The sequence below is a fragment of the Amblyomma americanum genome, chromosome 8 (genome assembly GCF_052857255.1).
Source record: "Amblyomma americanum isolate KBUSLIRL-KWMA chromosome 8, ASM5285725v1, whole genome shotgun sequence".
In the NCBI taxonomy this organism is placed as follows: Eukaryota; Metazoa; Arthropoda; class Arachnida; order Ixodida; family Ixodidae; genus Amblyomma; species Amblyomma americanum.
This window is the reverse complement of record NC_135504.1, coordinates 88,533,911-88,546,632: the sequence shown is the minus strand read 5'-3', so window position 1 is coordinate 88,546,632 and position 12,722 is coordinate 88,533,911.

The window sequence follows — 12,722 nt, the reverse complement described above, 5'->3', positions numbered from 1 at the left end:
TGAGGAGAGATTCCTACTCCCAATGTAACTCCCTGCACATCTCCCTTAAACCACAATGTCTTGTAAACATCACACGAGTACTTCAAGTGTATGCCCCTGAACACCTTGACGAATTCGAGGCCGCTTGCATGTTAGTATCACGGCCGGAAGTTCTAGCTTAGTCCTAGCGTCGTGGCGCATCGTTCTTAAAGGAGTATAGACACCTAAATTTGGTGGCATTTTTTGTTCTCTACAATGATTCGGAAGAAACTACTACGCATGAATCACCATGTGATATCCGCCTACGTCCGCTAAATAATTTGTAATAAATTTTTTTTTCTGTCATGGTGTTTCGGTTTTGATTTCGAGAGCGGAGCGATGGCTGTGACGTCAAAGAGTGCTTTCGTGTCACGTTAGGCATGTATAAACATCGCTTTAGTTGTGCATCATCGTTTTAATTTACTTTAGTGCTCAACCCAGCCTTTCTCAAGAGATGTAATGACAACGAATGAGGAAGCAGCGATTATATGGGAGTTTTTTTTTCATGTCTCATGTGACAAGTGCACTTTAAAGTCGGTTGTTGAAACCGAAACCTAAAGAGGAGGAGAAATAAACGCTATTATAATTTTTTTTAGCTGCCGCAGGAGAATAGCAGGTGGTAATCCATGTTTAATATTGCCTTACGCCTCATTAAAAACGAGAAAACACACACCCAAAATTTAGGTGTCTATACTTCTTTAAAGAACAAGTTGTACTTTCGCTCGCATTTACATTTTCTCACTGCGCCAATCCTAACATCAGCGGGTCGTTCTCCCCGCACCTGTTAAAGCTTCCGGTTATTTAGAACAGACCATATAGCTCAATCACAGTCGAGTTTTCCTGTACAATAACGAGCACTGTACCACGGCCAAATGTGCCGTACACTGGAGCTGTTTTATGGGTTTAAGGTTGTGAATATTGAATAAACTTTTCGACAAGGAGAAGAAAGTATGATGTTCTCCACGGTTTTGCGCATACGTACGTGCGGTATCCCTCAAGCCTGCTTTGTGGCAGGCGGCCCACCCGCCCACCGGGTTGTTGGTCTACTTGCCAGGTGTGTACAGCTGCGTGAAGGCCTGCAAGATTAATTCCTTCATGGTAAATGCGCTGAGGCCATAGGCCTTTTTGGTAAAGGCGTTCAGCTCAAATGCCATTAGATCAAAGGTCTTTAATGTAAATACCATATGTTAATGAAATTGTGAAGGCCTTCATGGTAAACGCCTTCCGGGTAAAGGCTTCAGCTCAAATGCCTTTAGCTCAAAGGTCTTTAAGAAAAATCCTGTATGTTAAAGGCCTTGTGGTCTACATGGTAAACGCCTTTCGGGTAAAGACCTATAGTAGAAGGCTTTAGGCCAAAGACCTTGTGAAGGCCTTAATGACAAGGCCTTTGTGTTCAATGCCTTTAGCACCTAAGGACGATAAGTGCTCACCGTAACTACAGGTTACTGCACGATATTCAGCGCTTAGCCATGCTAAAACGTCTGCTATATTATTAGCACCGCAAGGCTCGTGTGTCAACTACAGTGTCGAGCGGGACGCAATGAAGTGAGCAGCCGCATGGACGTGGGACACGAGATCAAGGACGGACGCAGCACCCCGAGTATATAGTGCGCACTGCAAACAGCGCGTATTCGACAAACGTGTGATGAGCTGGAGGTCCACGAACAACATCAATGAAGAGGAACTGAGCACCGCCAGGACCGGGACCACAATCGCGCGTTCCTAATTTTCATCTATGCCAAAACAATGCATCCCCATGTTCTTAATTTAGCATCATTAATGCCATTATCTTGCGCAACTACTTCTCGGCATGGCGTTCGTAGTCGCTCACTACATATTTGCGTCGTTGATGGACGAGTTGGTGTGTGAACATTATAAAGTAACACAGCACTAAAGGAAGGAGACTGCAGAGAAGTAAGTGCTCGTGTGTGTGCATTTTCTCCTGTCCCGCTCCTTTAGCGTTATACATTTAAAGCTGCGGTTGCACTGTGCATCTTTAATTCTCAATCGCCACTCAACACTCCTAAGTAGATCAGCCAGTGTGTTCGCCGCCAGTAGAAAGTGAGTACAGAAGCCGGCTTGTGGCCACGCACTACATTGCAGCATGCGCCCAATCATATTAGGCGATAGTGTATGCTGAGATGAAAACTGAAAGAGGTGAGGTACTATTCACGAGAAAAAAGAATGGGCCAAAAATTCAGCCTTAAAATCTAATTCCATGGCAGGCTCCCACTGGTCAGAAAACGATGAGCAGGCGCTACAAACGCGGTCTACCATTCTTACCACCTGACAACAGACTCAACAGTTACCGCTGCGCAAGGCTTCTAGAAATAAAATTTTAAATGCGCTTCCCTGGTCCATTTGCTTTTCCTGCGGACGAAACTTCAGTTTACTTTTTTGACCTCTTCATAGGAAATAAAACCATGGACAGCGATAAAAAAAATAAGTAGTTGCGCAGCGCCCCTCCGCGGCAGTCAACACCACTAACCAAGGAAGAAAGATGGCATCAGTCAAAGCAAGATCGATTAGAGAGGATCAAATTACGATGCACCACAGAGCGTACTTTGGCCAAATGCAACCGCTGGCCTGGAGCAGGAAAAATGGGACGAAACCGTTGACCTATACACTGTGATACTTTAGAAACAAGTGGAAATTTTAATTATTGTGGTATTGTAAGGTAGCTTTATAGAAATATTGAAGGCAATGATACAGTCTTCCGATGCGCAGCAAAACGTTTCTTTTAAAGTTTGTCCACCGCTAGCATCGAGTAGTTAAGTATACAATGGAGAACCAAAGGGGATCTTTTTCACGATAGCAAAAACGTTAATAGCCAAAAAAGTGCAAGCCCGCCGAAGAGAGATCAGCGGACGTATTGAACGTTATAAAGAAATCCTACGATATTTAGAGAAGTTACGTTCGTAAACTATTTCTTGTTGAAAAATGCTTTTGTCCAGAATTTCTGGATACAAAACCGCCAGCGCAGATGACCTCAGGTCGCCGCAAAACGACGCGACACACCTTCTCCATCGTCTTGTCGCCGTCCGCGTTCGTACTGTTTTACCGGAATCCCCAAAGAAATCCCCAGAGGCAATCTTGTTACGTCATAACAACGTGCCCACCGTGGCAGGTTGCAGATGAATTAATGATTAATCGCGAGAGTTTACTCGCGACTAGCTACTTGGGTCTCGCAAGCCCCATCGATGGCCGAGTGAAAGAATCACCTGCCGGTGAAGTGGCGCATCGCATTTGCGTTGCCCCATTGCACGGGAGCCTTATGAGGACTCCTTGTGATCCACCAGTGTTAAGTATATAGTGACAAATTCCGCTTATATGGACATTAGCCTATTAATGCTACCTAGTCATACCCTTTGAGCTGACCTCAAGTGTCCCCTTCAGTTTATATTTCAAAAGTACGCTGACCCAAATGGCCCAGCACCAAGTCTTTTTGTAGCACATGGCGATGCTGGGCGCGTGAGCAAGTAAAGGTGTGCAGGCTGAGTGAGCCACTCCTGCGCAGAGCGACAACCCGAGCGTGTTCCGTCTGCTGGTCCGCTCGATGGTGTCCGACCAGCGCAACTTCGTCCGTAGCGACGCCGACGGGCTGCGCGAGTGCCTCAAGCGCAGCTACGCCGACATCGCGGGGGAGATCACGGTTGACGCTTACATCAAGGAGCCCAAGAGGTTCCTCTTCGCCAGAGACAGCTTCCGGCTGGAAAGCTACGCGCTGGCTTTCCCCAAACACTTCCGCTGCATCGAGCCCATAAACCAAAAGTGAGTCCTTATAATTTAGTTACAGAAAGGTTGGCCGCATGATACATTTTCGAAACGAATAGAATATTAATCGAGTATTAACACAAGCAAATCCAATACGAGCGGAATATTCATTCACACGAAGCAAATCTTCATGGCTAGCAGCGAAGCGTTATCGGCGGGACTGCATCTCTTTCAACTACACTCGTAGCTCTCGGAAGATCCAAAACTTATCGGCAGTAAGGAACACGATACACGACGCCAGTGTATCGTTACCACGACTGTCGTGTCATAGGCATCCAAAAATTGCCTTTTGCTACCGGTGACGGTAACAAACGAGCGCCAAAGAGCGGTTAATGAGCCATAGTTTCCGTTAGAGGTTAGAATTATCATCATCAGACTGACTATGCGCACTGCTGGTCTAAGGCCTCTCCCATGTCTCTCCAATTAAACCTGCCCTGTGCCGATTGCCGCCACCATATTCCTGCAAACTTCTTAATCTCATCCGTCTAACTGTCTTTCTACCGCAGACAGCTACTCCTGCCATATCTTGGAATCCACTCTGTTACCCTTCACGACCTGCGGTTATCGTGCCTTCGCATATCATGTCCGGCCCATGACCATTCCTTGTTCTTCATTTAAACCCGAGTTGGTTCCCTCACCCACACTGCCCTCTTCCTGCTCTTTAAAGCTACAAATATCATGTTCCGTTTTATGGCTCACTGCGCTGTCCTTAAGTTGAACCCTTCCGTTAGCCTCCACGTTTCTGCCCCATGGGGGAGTACCGTAAGAAATAAAAGCATGGTTTGCTAAACCCGGCTGAAACCTGTTACCTCCTTCAGTCTTTGAGGTATCATGTGTAAGAATTATGAACGTCGCGACACGCTCGGGCCACGTCGCGGCCCATACGTGTGGCGGCCCTGTACCCCCTTTCCCGCATTTACTGATCGCGACAGCATACAATACAGCGTTGGAGCGGAACCTGTTTTTGAATCTCTCGAATCTAGCTTGGTGATAATTATTTCAAACCTATTCGAAAAGTTAAGTGCTGATTCGTTTCCTTTCGAATAATTTTGAACACTCACTGTTTTGCTGCTGCAGTGATTCCAGGATAAAAGTGATCGATTCGCACTTTGAAAATTTCATAAATTCGCTGGGATGGCTTTAGGCTTCCCAAAACAGTGTGGTGTTGGGACGAGAGTGCCGCTTTGCATTTAAACACTCTCCTTTGGCCTTTGACGGAAAGAACTAAGATAAGAGGCTTTCCTGAACACGTGTAAGAAAGGTAAGATCCGTAGCTCAAGTCTAATGGAAGCACGGAACATAAAATTCAATGCGTCTATCTAAGATATTACGTAGCTGCCGATCCATCCGGTCTACAACAGCAGCCCCCATAAACTAAGCGTAGTGGCATCTGGCACTACATTCTTTTTGTGAACAAAAAAAAAGAGGGAAATAGGAATCATACAACTGGGAAGTTACTACTGTTCCTTTCTGACCAGGACTCTTCACCTGCACGCAGGTGTAAAAAAAGACCACATCGAATGAAAGCAATCTTAAAGAGATTTGTAGTTATTGGCAGCTAATAAATCACGTTAAAAAATAGGTCGCGATAAAAAAGTAAGAAGCATACTCAGTACACAGTAAGTACTACGCACTCTACAGTGTTTTCTCTGTTTTAATGCTGTCACGGAGATGTGTAAGCATGTCGGCGGCAATAGTTCACGCTTGGAAACGATAAAAAAAAGCTTTGTTATTTTTAGGTAACTCAAAGGCCTCAGTTTTCTGTGCAGAGGCGGACCTGCTTTTTCTGCAGAGTTTTTTTCATCCCTCTCCTCAATAAATGCATTTTCGAAACGCAGTCGTATCGGAGCGCTTTTTTCTACTATAACCAGCAGCACCAAGAATTGTTCTGCGGAAAATTCTTGAGTACAAATTGTGTTGCGTGTTATGCACAGTGTACGGAGCACCTGCGAGATAGGTTTAAAATTTATCATTGCACTGCAGGAGGAAGCGAATGACACCTTATGTTCGGCCGCTCATTAGAGGATCAGTGTCTATTTTGTGATTTCTATATAATAACTGGAGAGATTAATTCAACTATTCGAATTTATTTCCAGAGTATTGAATATTCGACAAACGTGACTTGGAAAATACGGGTCACCCTAAGATTATTTAATACAGTACTCTCATTCACCTTTCTTACTGAGCTCCTCTTCACTGCATGAAAGCAAAGAAGCCCTAAAAACATACAAAAGCCCACCTGACCGGTACCACAGTATATGTGGTATCAAACAGGTCATCAAGAAATTCGCTTCCAAAGACGGCGAATGGTGTGAGATCCGTTTTACACTCCACTTGCATGCGTAGAGGACTCTAATCCTTAGACGCAGGGAATATTGCAGAACTTTTCCGATAAATAGTGTGCCAATTTTACACGACAGCATACGTCTCCCGCTCTGCAGAGAATTCGGTGTAGTCGTCGGTGGCGTGAGCGAAGTCAGGATTGGTCGAAAAGGGGGCTTCGTCACACGTGGCGCTGCGGATTTTAGGATTGATTAAATCATTAGAAAACTGGCGATTCAACGGTCACCACATAACTAAGACGTCTTTAAGACATTTAAGATTATGAAGTAAATGATATGCGTTGAAACGAAATTTGGGCAATCTGTAGGGAAAGAAACTGCTGACACTTAAGCTGCGATTCAGACGCGGTACTGCTAGGCCACGCAGGCACGTTCGTATGCCTTAGTTTAAGCGGGGCTTTACGCGTACGTCGCGTGATCTTTCACTTAAAGAATTTGGCTGTGCAAGAGGAAGCAGTGTCCGTGCCTGCGTAGGCAAGAGGCAGCGGTGACGGGGCCCATTAACGCTCTCCCGACATTCCCTAAAAGACGGAGCTTAAGTGACCTCAAATTATTTTTCTTCTTCAGACCTTAGAACGCTACAGTGCACCGCACATACATGCAGGGTAGTGATGAGGGCTCTGTTCTTCGGTGTCCATGATCGCGCAGTTGCAGGGTGCCGGGCTGGTCACCCTCTGGCTGCGGCACACGCTGCTGAGGACGCGCGAACGAAGCCACCGCAACAAGCGGCCAGTGCGCCCCCTGATCGTGTACCACCTGCGGAACACCTTCCTCTTCCCTGCGGTGGGGCTGGCCACAGCTGCGCTGGTCGCGCTCGTCGAAATTACGGGCAAGGAAGCGAAGCCAATGGGCCGCAGTCCGAGACGCCGTATTAAGCAACCGGGCTGCCGTTTCAGAACTGCTCAGCTGGAAACTAGGTAGGAGACAGTGATGTGCGTCGTATTCCGAGCCAGAAGAGGACGCCTTTTGAGCGCATTGGTTTTCTGTTCAGCCTGCTTAATAGTGCCATCCTGAGTAACCGCCCAGCCAAGCTGCATCGCGACGGTCTTCTTGTAGTGAAAAAAGTGAACTGCATGATTATTCTGGTTCTTTTGTTTTTTTATTATTACTATTATCGGCACTGGTCTATGAGAAGACCACAGGAGCGTTAATTTCGTGCACTAGCAAAGGCAAGAAAAAACTGCATTGGAGTACAGGTCCTGCCGGGACCAGGTGGAATCAGCCGAAGTACACAAAATCCAATAACGCGAAATTTCACTAACGTCTTCTCCTCAAACAACTTTGTGAAACGAATCACCAACCCTGTTAACTGTGGCGTTGAAAATTGTTCACCGAGCAATGTTCTTTTTTTTCGCGCAGTAAGTTATTCGCAAGTAAGGTTTTAATACTCGCGCAGCACGCACCAATACCAGCTGTTTAACCCCCAACGACCCGAAATACCGAAGCCTGATATCAGCCGAACAATATTTTCCGTCAAGACTTCACGGCCAAACTCATAACAGGTACTATTTCACTAGTGTCTACTGACGCCAAATGGCGAATACCCTCAATATCCACTTCATTTGCGTTTTAGCATAAACACGGGCAGAGGTACTGATAACATTGACTCTTCAGTGGCCTCGTCGGCTGCGCCGCTAATTTCCTAGAGGGGGAGAACGGCGTCGAGGGTATGGTAAGCGTCGCGGAAGTGAAGGTGGTGGCGTCAGGCTTCGGTTAAAGGCATGCGAGGCGTTTCAGCAATGCCGGGTGGTAACTACCCCAAGAGGAAGTCGTCTATGGACGCTGGACTTCAGCGTCGAAACTGCGAGAAGAGTTCGGCCACGGTGGTCTTATGGCATCGGGCCTCGCCGGCAGCAATACCGGGATATATCTTTAGTCATGCCAGAGCGGTAATACAAAGGTGGCGGCGGTCAACGAATGGCTCCTGGCCAGCGGCACAGGGCGGGGATTGTAGTCACGTCGATGCTGCTGGTGGGTCAATTCGCCTGTGATGACGGGCCTTGCTCTCACATGCTGGCAGGCGGACCTAAGATCGTAGAAGTTCGGCACACCGCGAGCTGGAACCCACCCAAAAAATGAATGGGGTTGCGTGCTCTGCCTGCAATGAACAACTGTCATGCGGGGCTTTATCATAATGCACAAGACCCTGATGTCAGACATGTTCCTCGCGCACAATTTAGCCAATCTTTTCAGCCATGGACACAGCAGCAGCGACGTCAACAGCGTCGACGTAGGTGACGTTGGCCAGTCGTCCAAATTTCGGGACAATGCAATAAAGCTTCAATGCCTCAAGCGTTATGCAGTTCCTGGTAACGTACGTGTACAGTAGAGTTCAAACTTTCCTTGCTGAAGAGGAAGTTATACGCATCTTCAGCGATCCCTTTAAGCAAGTGTCCAGCCTTATCTTCTGCAGCCATCTGTAGACTCACTACGTTGCACAAGTTTGTGATGTCTTCGATGTACTTGGTGCAAACATCAACAGGTAACCGGGCCCGTTGAGGCAGAGTTTGATCTGGGCGTTTCTTTCTGGCAGTTCCGTCGCCAATGCACTTGTTTATTTCATCTGCAAAACTGTCCCGGGTAGTCAAGGTGTCGTCGTGGTTGTCGAACCAAATGAGGCCAGTTGACTCTGAAGCAGAAAACGACAGCAATTGATATCTTAATTGGTAATTCTCCAGTTGAATCTCTTTATTCAGGAGTCGTTGATGCCCAGATACGTGATCACCTGCCCATATTGATGTTTGTACACCGCTTAGTCCCTCAGAAGCGGTGCACGTTTCCTGCGGTACAATACCGGCCTATAAATGAGGACACATGAAACTCCTTTTGGGAAGGACACGCGGCCTTGGAATGGAATGTTGTAATTTGTGAAGATCACCCAGAAAATGCTTATAATGCGTTTATAACCAGATTTAGGCCTGTTTATGAACACAGCTTTCCACTTGTCCCTTTCAAAAATCTTCCAAGGCTCGTGAAACATGGCTAACAACAGAATGCCTTAAGATGATAAAACTAAAAACGGATCTTTACAAACGTTTCATCCAAAGCATATCTGTGGATGATCTACCGAGTTTTATGATCTAAACCAAGTCCGGTCTTTTCTTCGCCAAGCAAAACATGAATATCTGGACGAATTCTTTATTCCAGCTGTACTAAAAAGGAGAGACCTTGTGTGGAAAAGTATAACTGAAGTTTTAAATCGAGGTCGACATCGAGGTGACATGCTGGATATTTGAGTGGGCAAGTATAGACTGAGTGGGAAAGAGTTATCAGACAAATTTAATGAAAACTTCGTATCTCTGGTAGGTGACAAGCATGGCCCGCAGAATGTGAAATGCCTTGACGTCCGGGTTCCTTCCACTAGATGCATGATGCCAGCAGATGCCACCGAAATAAAGAATTGCCTGTTGGCTCTGTGCAACAGCAGATCACGGGACATAGATGACCTTAAAATTCTGCCGGTAAAACATGTAGTGAATATAATTAGCCCAGTCCTAGAATACATCTTTAAATGCTGCCTCGAACATGCAGTGCTTCCCAAAGGAATGAAGATTGCAAGGTATTCGTTCTATACAAAAGAGGAAATGAAAATAAACTGCCAAATTATCGTTTAATATCTTTTCTCTCCGTTTTTGAAGTTTAAAAAAAAATGGCTGTGGTTTAGCTCTGGTTAAAACTGGAGTGACGTGATAGCTACAGATGGCCGAGTGAAAGTCGCTCTGTCAATTGCAAAGTCAGTCTTTCGCCGCTGCGTTTCGCTGAGCGTTCCTTCATCTTCGTCCCTGGAGGTGGATTCACTCTCTCCCCCGGACTCCTTTTCTTTTATTTAGTGAGTGGGCGGGGGGTTTCAGTGGCTCCCATGGATGCCGCCGTTGAATACGTTGGTTAGCGGTTAAGCGCAGGCTCTGTTAAGGCGCTTTTATGCTGCGGCGAGGCGCGCGCGCGCGCTCCCTGCACGGCGAAGTTACGTCGGTCAAAGCGAGACCCTCTATAGTCCAACTGCGCTTGACCGCCGACGCGTTCGGCGGCTTCGGCGCACTCTGACCGCATTGGCGGGGAGATTGGAGCATGTATCTATTTCGCGCCGAGTGCGCCAGCCGCCGCCGGCCCAGCCAGACTGATTTGGCTCCGCAGCGAGGTGCGCGTTATATTCAATAGCTGCGGCAGTTCGGCGGAGCTGTCCTTTTGGAGCTCGGCTATTTTAATCCATTCACAGTACATATCTGAAGGTACATGCAAGTTGGCGAGAGAGCCAGATACAGTGGACCCGTTGGATCTTGCTGAAGCCGTTGAAGCGTCGTGCGCCGGCTTTGGTTTCAAGCCGCCGACTAAACGCGACCGCCGTCGAGCACCCATTTTTTTTATGGCAAAAAATATATAAATAACTTGGCCCTTGCAACCGTGGGAGACCTCCACGCTGCCTGCTGCGCCGTGCAACCGCTCCGTTCAAGGAATCACAATGCGTTGGCCCCAAAACCCCGGCCAGCCTCCGATGGGCGCAACGCACCCCTCGCGACTCCCCGCACTGGGGTTATGATATTTAGTTTGCAACGGTTGCTCTCTGAGGAAGGGGGAAACCACCCGCCGGCGCCCAACCTAACCGTGCTCCCTCAAAAGCATCGCACGCTCTGTGGGGCTGAGGTCGCTGAAATGCAGGCGAGAGTTTTTGCGAGAACTACGTCGTCGGGTTCGGGAACGGGATCCATCGTAACGCTGGCAAGACGCCGGTGCAAACGTAAATGACGCGACGGTGGCGACCCCCGATAGATGCCTTCAACGTGCGGCGGCGGTAGCTTTCATTTCGGCAGCTGCTAGACCGCACCGCTAGCCGCCACAAAACACGGAGTCTCCGTTTACGTCACGTTTCACGTCACTCCGTTCAGTGCCGTCATAAGAGTTCTCGAGTTTGAATCGGAGCAGCGGGAAAAAATTTTTCAACTTCGAATCCAAATTTCTTTGAATTAAATGCATCTTTCGCTCCCGGACAAGCGTCAACAAAGCCATGAAATGCCGAACTATCAAATATTGCTAACAAAAAAATATTTTATAGGGTTCTTCTCAGTGTCCCTTTAAAAAAAAGCTCATTCATGACGAGCTGTGCCTTTTAAAAGCAAAAAAATTGAGGTATTCTACTCGCGCTCATTTCATAAGGACTGTGCCTAAAACTCTAACCAAATAAACCCACAAAACGTTGCGCTATACTTTTACTTATTTACCAAATGTCGTACGAGACCGATGCATACATAAACACCACCAACAATGTGTCACTGTGATTTGTACATGCTGTTGTATGCCATATTCATACAAGCAATTGATATTGCAACGGATATCCTTGGTGACGACGAGGTGAACGAAGTTTCTCGGAGGTTCGCGAGTTCTGGGCTTCCCCTTCTAAATTTCTACCTTCACAGATCTGGCCTGGCGGCTTCCCCACTGTGCCCTTTTTGTTCCGAACCTGAGACAATAGATCACTTCCTGCTGTTCTGCCGCCGCTTCTCTCATTTGAGCAAGCGTCTTTTGCAAATACCATTTCATCAACTGGGCTTGCCTGTGTCCTCCGCGGTTGTTCTTTCCATTGGCACTTATCTGCTTGGACGAAGCGACAGGAGTGTGCGCTCTGCTGTGCAAAATTTTCTTCAAGAAACGCAGCGCCTCCCATTCTAATTTCTTCTTCCCGCTCTCAGTCAGTACGACATTGAAACATTACAGGCATTTTGTACTATTATGCACATTAAGCCATTGTCCCGTCTTCGATTCCAAGTTAACAGGACCCCTGTCCTTCCGTCTTCCAATCTATCAGGCTACATCCTATTACCACTCCTTTTCCTGTCAAAACTTTCCTGTATGCAGTAATTAACCGCCTGTGTCTTGGCCACTCCCCCGTAGTGGGTATGTGCCAGCAACGTCTGAAGCCTTCCTTCCTTCCTTCCTTCCTTCCTTCCTTCCTTCCTTCCTTCCTTCCTTCCTTCCTTCCTTCCTTCCTTCCTTCCTTCCTTCCTTCCTTCCTTCCTTCCTTCCTTCCTTCCTTCCTTCCTTCCTTCCTTCCTTCCTTCTGTGCTTGGGTGCTCTGTGCGGGCCCTGTGCTCTCGACCTGTGTGCTGTGCTCGAGGCGTTCTTGCGTCGTTCCGGCCTTGGACCCCGTAACATCTTTGGTGGAGGTGCGGATTTTACGCTGAGCACACCACGCAGCTTCGTAGTGGTCGTCAAGCCGGGTCCACCACCATGGCTCCACCCGGCCAGTCAAAAAGCCCCACTGCCGCTCCTTTCGTGATCACGGCTCCTCCTTGCGACCCTGGCACTTTTTCCGGCACTGTTGGCGCGGATGTGGAAGACTGGCTTAGCCTGTACGAACGCGTCAGCGCCTATAAAAGGTGGTATCCTACGTTAATGCTCGCAAATGTCATATTCTACCTCAATGGCACGGCACGAGTTTGGTACGAAACCCACGAGGAAGACCTAACAAGCTGGGACACCTTCAAGGAGAAGTTGAGGACGCTATTCGGTAGGCCTGACGACCGGCAGCTCGCCGCCAAGATACAGCTTGCATCTCGAGCCCAATCTTCAACAGAAAGCTACGTGGCCTACATT